Below are 7,171 nucleotides of genomic sequence, written 5' to 3' on the forward strand. Positions count from 1 at the left end.
ATTCAATTTTCAAACCATTCCTTAGAAAATTTGTGTTAGTATTTTTTGATGATATACTAATCTACAGCAAGTCTTGGAAGGATCATGTTGAACATGTTGACAGGGTGTTACAACTATTGGAGGAGAAACAATTATATGCAAAAAGATCCAAATGTTTCTTTGGAGTCCAGGAGGTGGAATATTTGGGTCATATTGTATCTCATGAAGGAGTTAAGGTAGACCCTAGCAAAATTAAAGCCATTAAGGAATGGAAAATCCCCACATCCATAAAGCATCTGCGAGGATTTCTTGGGTTGACAGGGTATTATCGCAAGTTTGTTAAGAATTATGGGAGAATAGCAGCACCTCTAACAACATTATTGAAGAAAGATTCATTTTCATGGACTTCGGAAGCAACAAAGGCCTTTGAACATCTTAAAGAGGCAATGTGCCAAGCACCGGTCTTAGCTACACCGGACTTCACAAAAACCTTTATTGTGGAATGTGATGCTTCAGGAAATGGAATTGGTGCTGTTCTAATGCAAGATGAAAGACCCATTGCTTTTGAAAGTCGTCCAATCAAGGGAAAGTTTTTAAGAAAAGCTATTTATGAGAAGGAAATGTTGGCAATACTCCATGCACTTAAGAAATGGCGACCCTACCTAATGGGAAGACACTTCAAGGTAAAAACGGATCATGATAGCCTTAAATACTTTTTAGAACAAAGATTATCCTCTGAAGAGCAACAAAAGTGGGTCACAAAGATGTTGGGTTATGACTTTGAAATCATCTACAAAAAAGGGAAGCAAAATGTGGTGGCAGATGCACTCTCAAGAAAGGATGAGGATGTGGAAGCATTGTTGTGTGCCATTTCTATTATCCAACCAGATTGGATAAACGAAGCAAGGGAGGAATGGAAGAATGACGAAGAAGTGTGGGCACTTATTCGAAAGCTACAACAAGATTCCAGTACTTCTGATACATTTAGCTGGAAAAATGATTCGTTATGGTACAAAGATCGCTTATACCTCTGTAAGAATTCCCAGCTAAAACAAAAGATTCTTATGGAATTGCACACTTCTCCCTTAGGAGGGCACTCAGGATTTTTAAAAACTTACCACAGGGTTAAGAAGGAATTTTTTTGGGATGGCCTTAAATCAGATATTCAAAAGTTTGTGGCAGAATGTTTGGTTTGCCAGCAAAATAAAGTTGAAACAATTAAGACACCGGGTCTATTACAACCTTTATCCATTCCAAGCCAACGTTGGGAGGAGGTTTCAATGGATTTTATCACAGGTTTACCCAAGTCTGAGGGAAAGAGTGTCATCATGGTGGTAGTTGACAGACTTACCAAGTATGCACACTTTTGTGCATTATCACATCCATTTAAAGCCAGTACAGTTTCTACTGCATTTATGGAAACAGTTCAAAAGCTACATGGAAACCCAAAGATTATTGTAAGTGACAGAGATCCCATTTTCACTGGAAATTTTTGGACAGAATTATTTTCTTGTCTTGGTACTCAGTTAGCTCATAGCTCATCTTATCATCCTCAATCTGATGGGCAAACTGAGATAGTAAACAAATGTTTGGAAGGATATCTTCGTTGCTTTGTATCTGATAAACAGACACAATGGGTCAAATGGTTGCCTCTGGCTGAATGGTGGTATAACACTTCCTTTCATACAGCAACAAAAATGACCCCATTTATGGCACTTTATGGGTATCAACCACCATCCATCACATCATATTTAAGAGAAAATTCTAAGGTTCAGGCAGTGGAACATCACATCGAACATCAACAACAAGTCCTCCAACTCTTAAAGGATAACCTTGTGTTGGCACAGAATAGAATGAAACAACAGGCAGATCAACATCGCAGTGAAAGAAGTTTTGATGTAGGTGATTGGGTATTCCTACGGCTACAACCATATAAGCAAATGTCCCTCAAGCAAGCTAAGAAGGATAATAAATTATCACCAAAGTATTATGGTCCGTACAAGGTGTTGCAAAAGATTGGTACTATGGCATACAAATTGGAGCTTCCTGCAGCTTCTCGATTGCACCCAGTTTTCCATGTTTCATGCTTAAAGAAGGTTATAGGCGACAAGCTCCCAGTTCAAACAATATTGCCAGAACTTGACGAAGAAGGAAAAATTATATTGGAACCGGAAGCAGTTATAGAAACAAGAACTCGACAGCTACGAAATCGATCAATTTCAGAGTACCTTATCAAGTGGAAGAACTTATCCGCTGAAGATTCCACATGGGAGGATGAGAATTTTATGCAGAAGTATCCTGAACTACTCAAGCGTTGAGGACAACACTTTTTTGAAGGAGAGGGGCATGTTGGGTCCCTATAATACTAGTGATTACCCCATTACTATTGTAGTTATACCCCTTATTTATATTGATGTACCCATGTAGTGCCCATATTGTTACTATTGTGCCACATAGAAGCCCACTATTGTTATGGTTGTGCCCTACAATATTATTGTTATGTAGGCTCTGATTGTATTGGGACCACTTAGACTCCTATATATAGAAAGGAGGTATTTTCATTTGTATCATCGAAGAATTGTTCATTTATGTAATGTAAAGGAGGTTGCCCCCTCGAAGAGGCTGAATTCTAAGGCGTTGATCTTTCTTTTCTATCTTTTCTTAAGCTGGTTTCATAACAAAATTCTTGAAAGAACACTTTCAACATATTTGTTTCCAATATGTTCATATAGAGCTGAATTGTAGGGCAAATGCTTTATCCAAAAGAGGCCTACTGGAAGATGAAGATTTAATCATTGTGGAAAAACTCTAGGACAACCAACTTCAGTGGAGAGGGTGCTTTCCGGCCCCTCCTAACCATTAGCTTCTGCCTCTCCAATTTTCTTAGTCATTTTTGCTTATATGTATAGATATTAGTGGTCTAGTCTTTTGACTTTTCTTTTTGTGAGTCAATGTTTGTGTCCTTGAGGCTGTTTATGTATTGCCTAGAATTTTTTTGGTCTTGGATACCTCAGTAATTAAAGTCCCTGTAGTATCTAATCCTTCTGTAGCTGATGGAATAGTTGGTGTTTAGTTTTGGGTACATTTTTTGTTTCTCCTAGGCTAAATGTCTATTTATGCTCCTTATTACAGTTCCCAACTAGTTGTTGAAGATGTAAGAGTTGATCTCAGTGACTATACTTCTTTTCTTTATTAGAAAGAATGATCTCTTCTTTTCCTGGAAAATATTTCTAGGGCCATCAAATCTACTTTTATTGCATTGATCCCCAAAGTTTTGGTGCCAGATTCGTTTGTGGATTTCTGTCTCGTCTCTCTTTGTAATACACTCTATAAGCGCATCTCCAAGATTATTGCTATGTGTATAAAGACTACTTTATCCAGGTGCATTTCAGAGGCTCAATTTGGGTTCCTGGAGAATCAATTGATTTAAGACGCTGCGGCGATTGCACATGAATGTATCCATACCATCAAGGTAAAGAAAAAACCAATTATGTTAATGGAACTGGATTTGATCAAGGCATATGATTTCGTCGATTGGGATTTCTTAAGATTGGTCTTACATAAAATTTGCTTGTATGTGATGAAGATTACTTGGATCATGGCTTGCGTTACTCTAGTTAATTATGCAATTCTTATTAATGGTGCTCCATCTAATTTTTTCATTGCTTCCCACGACCTTTGTCAAGGGTATTCTTTATCCCCTCTACTATTTTTACTAGTCATTGATGGTTTGAGCAAGACAATTTCTAAGGCACTCACATTGGGTTTATTTTGTGGTTTTTCGATTACTTGCAATATATCAATCACTCAACTTATATTTGTGGATGATGTACTACTTATGGGAGTGATATCTATTCTGGAATGGACCTATTTGCATTAGATTTGTATCCTCATTTGGTGAGGCATCAAGTCTTTTCATGAATACAATAAAATCAACATTGTTGTCTCCCGAGATGACCCATCCGTCATGCATATTTCGAACATCTTTGGGATAAATGTTGCACCATTAGACAAATGTTTCGAGCATTTCAGATTTTTTCTAAAGCCTAATAAATATGGAATTAAGGATTGAAATTGATTAATGGAAAAATATCGAGCGAAGAGTGTCTCTGTGGTTGCATAAATGACTTACTTTGGGGGGTTGGCCGACTCTTGTTCAATCAGTCCTACAAAGTATTTATGTATACTGCATGCACCTCTACCTTTTATAGGCTATTATCAATAAGATAAATTCAATTATTTCTAATTTTATCGAGGCAGGTTCCTAGGGCCCACCAAAATTTCATCTTGCTCGCTTGGAAAGCATCTCCAAAAGGGAGGAGGATGGAGGTTGGGGTATTTTAAATATTGAATATTTTGGTTGGGATTTATTGATAAAGAACCTTTATCATGCTCTCAATGGTTATGGTATTTGGCATGGTATTATAGTTGCAAAATATTTAAAAATATTGTCTATGCAGGCATGGATTCAGATTGGGGCCGTGGTTTAAAAAATGCCCTCATGCATTTGGTCTAGTATGATTAAAATAAAAAATTGACTGATTGGAAATCTTAAATGGTATGTTGGGGTTGGAAATAAGGTGGAAATAGGCTTAAATCCCATTAGGGTATTTGAGGGGGACCACATTCTGCTGGTACATCTCATTCGACTTATACACAACATGGGGATATATTATTTAAATCAGAGCTTTCTGAATCCTAGTTCACCCTATTCATATCCTTCATGGTGCAACTCTAAACAACTTGGTCTATATGGTGTGTTGGTTGTGCAATGGGATTCTTACATACAAAACTTATAAATGGATGGCTTAACATTAAAAGACAAAGAGGGAAACCTGCAAATGGGATGATTGTACTAAATATGGGCAGATTTATGCACACGAGGCCTATTACCACATCACTTTTGTTCTACATAAGAGTAACTCCTCGAGGAGGAATTCTTGGATTTGTCTTTCTCCCACATATATCTGAGTATAACACTGTTGTTGATGAGCTATCTAAAAAAGGTCTACATCAACATCTGGGGAGTATATTCTACACTGTTTTTTTTCAAGGACGAGACGAGGGACTTATGGTATATATTCATGAATTAGGCAATGTCACGTGAACTTTAAGTATGTGTTTGCTAATTTCCTGTTATGTTTTTTTGTATTTGACTAAAACACATTTTTTGGAACATGGCCATAAAATGTGGTAATGTGAAATATTTAAGCAAGAGGCACTCTAGCCCAGTATGGTAGAGATGTTGTAATGTAATATTTAACATTTTGACTAAGTCAAATTATATAAAAATTAATTACTTAGATTAAATTAAAAGATTAATGTAATGTAAACTAAACATTTTAACTTGGTAAAAATAATGTAAAAAATTAAAAATAAAAATAACCCATAAAAATAATAATAAAAGTAAAAGTGAAAATAAAAATAAAAATGATAATAATAATAGAAATAAAAATAAAAATGATCTATGATATTGAGAATTAATGGTATTTACCTATGGTATTCATGTCAAATATAGCCTATTTAAAGGGGAAATTAACCCAGCCTACATCCATCTTAAATCCGGATCTACCAAGACTAGAGAGAGATCTAATCTCTTGAAATGCAAACATCGTTTACAATGAAAAGAAATTTGATCCCTCTCAACCCTTCATAGATCCAGATTTAATATCTAAATTAGTTTTATAATCTGCAACTATAACTAAATACCCAACTTATATTATGTTAATACACACTGAATTCAGTGTAAATTGATGTACATTATTTCACCTGAAACTCGTGGGCACTAGATATCATAGATGAAATCAAAATTTGATAATTTTTTTTTTAATACGAACTAACTTTTTCAAATTGTAACATATTCCTATATGGAGATAAAATTTCATTTCCTTTTACACACAGGCTCTCAACTCACATAAATAAAACCTTCAACAAATTAGGGTTTCAATCTCATTCCTCATTAGGGTTTGAAGGAGCTGCTGTCACACAAACACATTTCTGCTCGCACAACATGGCGGCCACTACAACGAGGAACACAGTGGTCTCCCTCTGCAACAATAACACCTCCATTCATCATCTTTCCTTCTACACTTTGAGCGCCACTGCAGACATGCGCATTAAAACACTCTGTCACACCAACAGACTTCAAGAGGCACTGGATACCTTCAAGCACTTGCTTTCACCTAAATCAACATCCATCCCCACTCTCATCACTTGCAGTCTCTTGTTAAGTAGCCTGCTTCGACGGAATCAACATGAATCTGCATTGTCTGTTTATAGGCTTATGATTGAAGCCGACATTATCCCAGATCTCATAACTTTGAACATTATCATCAATTGTCACTGTCAAACAGGTAGAATGGATTATGCGTTCAAAGTGTTTGAAGGAATGGAAGCACATGGGTATGTTCCAAATGTCGTAACCTTCAATACCCTCATCAAATGGCTTTGCAAGAAGTTCAGAGTCGAGGACGCCATCAAGGTTTACAACCAAATGAAACCCAAACAACAAGCACTTAGTCATGTTACATATAATACCTAATCGATGGGCTCTGCAAGGCCGGGAAGTGCCACGAGGCATTCGGGTTGTTAGCTGTTATGCTGCAAAATGGCCATGAGCCTGACACATTCACATTTAACAGGCTCATGGATCGGCTATGCAAAGAAAGTAAGCTCCAAGAAGTCAACAAATTACTGTATCTGATGATAAAAGAGGGGTGTAATCATACCATATACTTATTGATGGTTTATGTAAACAACGTAAGTTGGATGAGGCAAGGAAGCTCTTCTCTGAAACGTCCGAGAAAAACATATCCCCTGATGTGGTCACATACAATGCACTTATCGATGGTTTATGTAAGGCAAGTTGGACGAGGCGATGAAGCTCTTCTCTGAAATGCCTGAGAAAAACATATCCCCTAATGTGGTCACGTACAGTTCGCTTATTGATGGTTTATGTAAGGAACGCATGTTGGATGAGGCGAGGAAGCTCTTTTCTGAAATGTATGGGAGAAATATATACCTTGATGTTGTCACATACAATGCATTTATTGATTCTTTATGTAAGGAAGGCAAGTTGGACGATGCAAGGAAGCTCTTTTCTGAAATGTTCCAGAGAAACATGTACCCTAATGTTGTCACATATAGTGTACTTATAGATAGTTTATGTAAAGAAGGCAAGTTGGATGAGGCA

The sequence above is a fragment of the Pinus tabuliformis genome, chromosome 8 (assembly GCF_031772625.1).
Source record: "Pinus tabuliformis cultivar Carrire ecotype Pingquan chromosome 8, CPIR1, whole genome shotgun sequence".
In the NCBI taxonomy this organism is placed as follows: Eukaryota; Viridiplantae; Streptophyta; class Pinopsida; order Pinales; family Pinaceae; genus Pinus; species Pinus tabuliformis.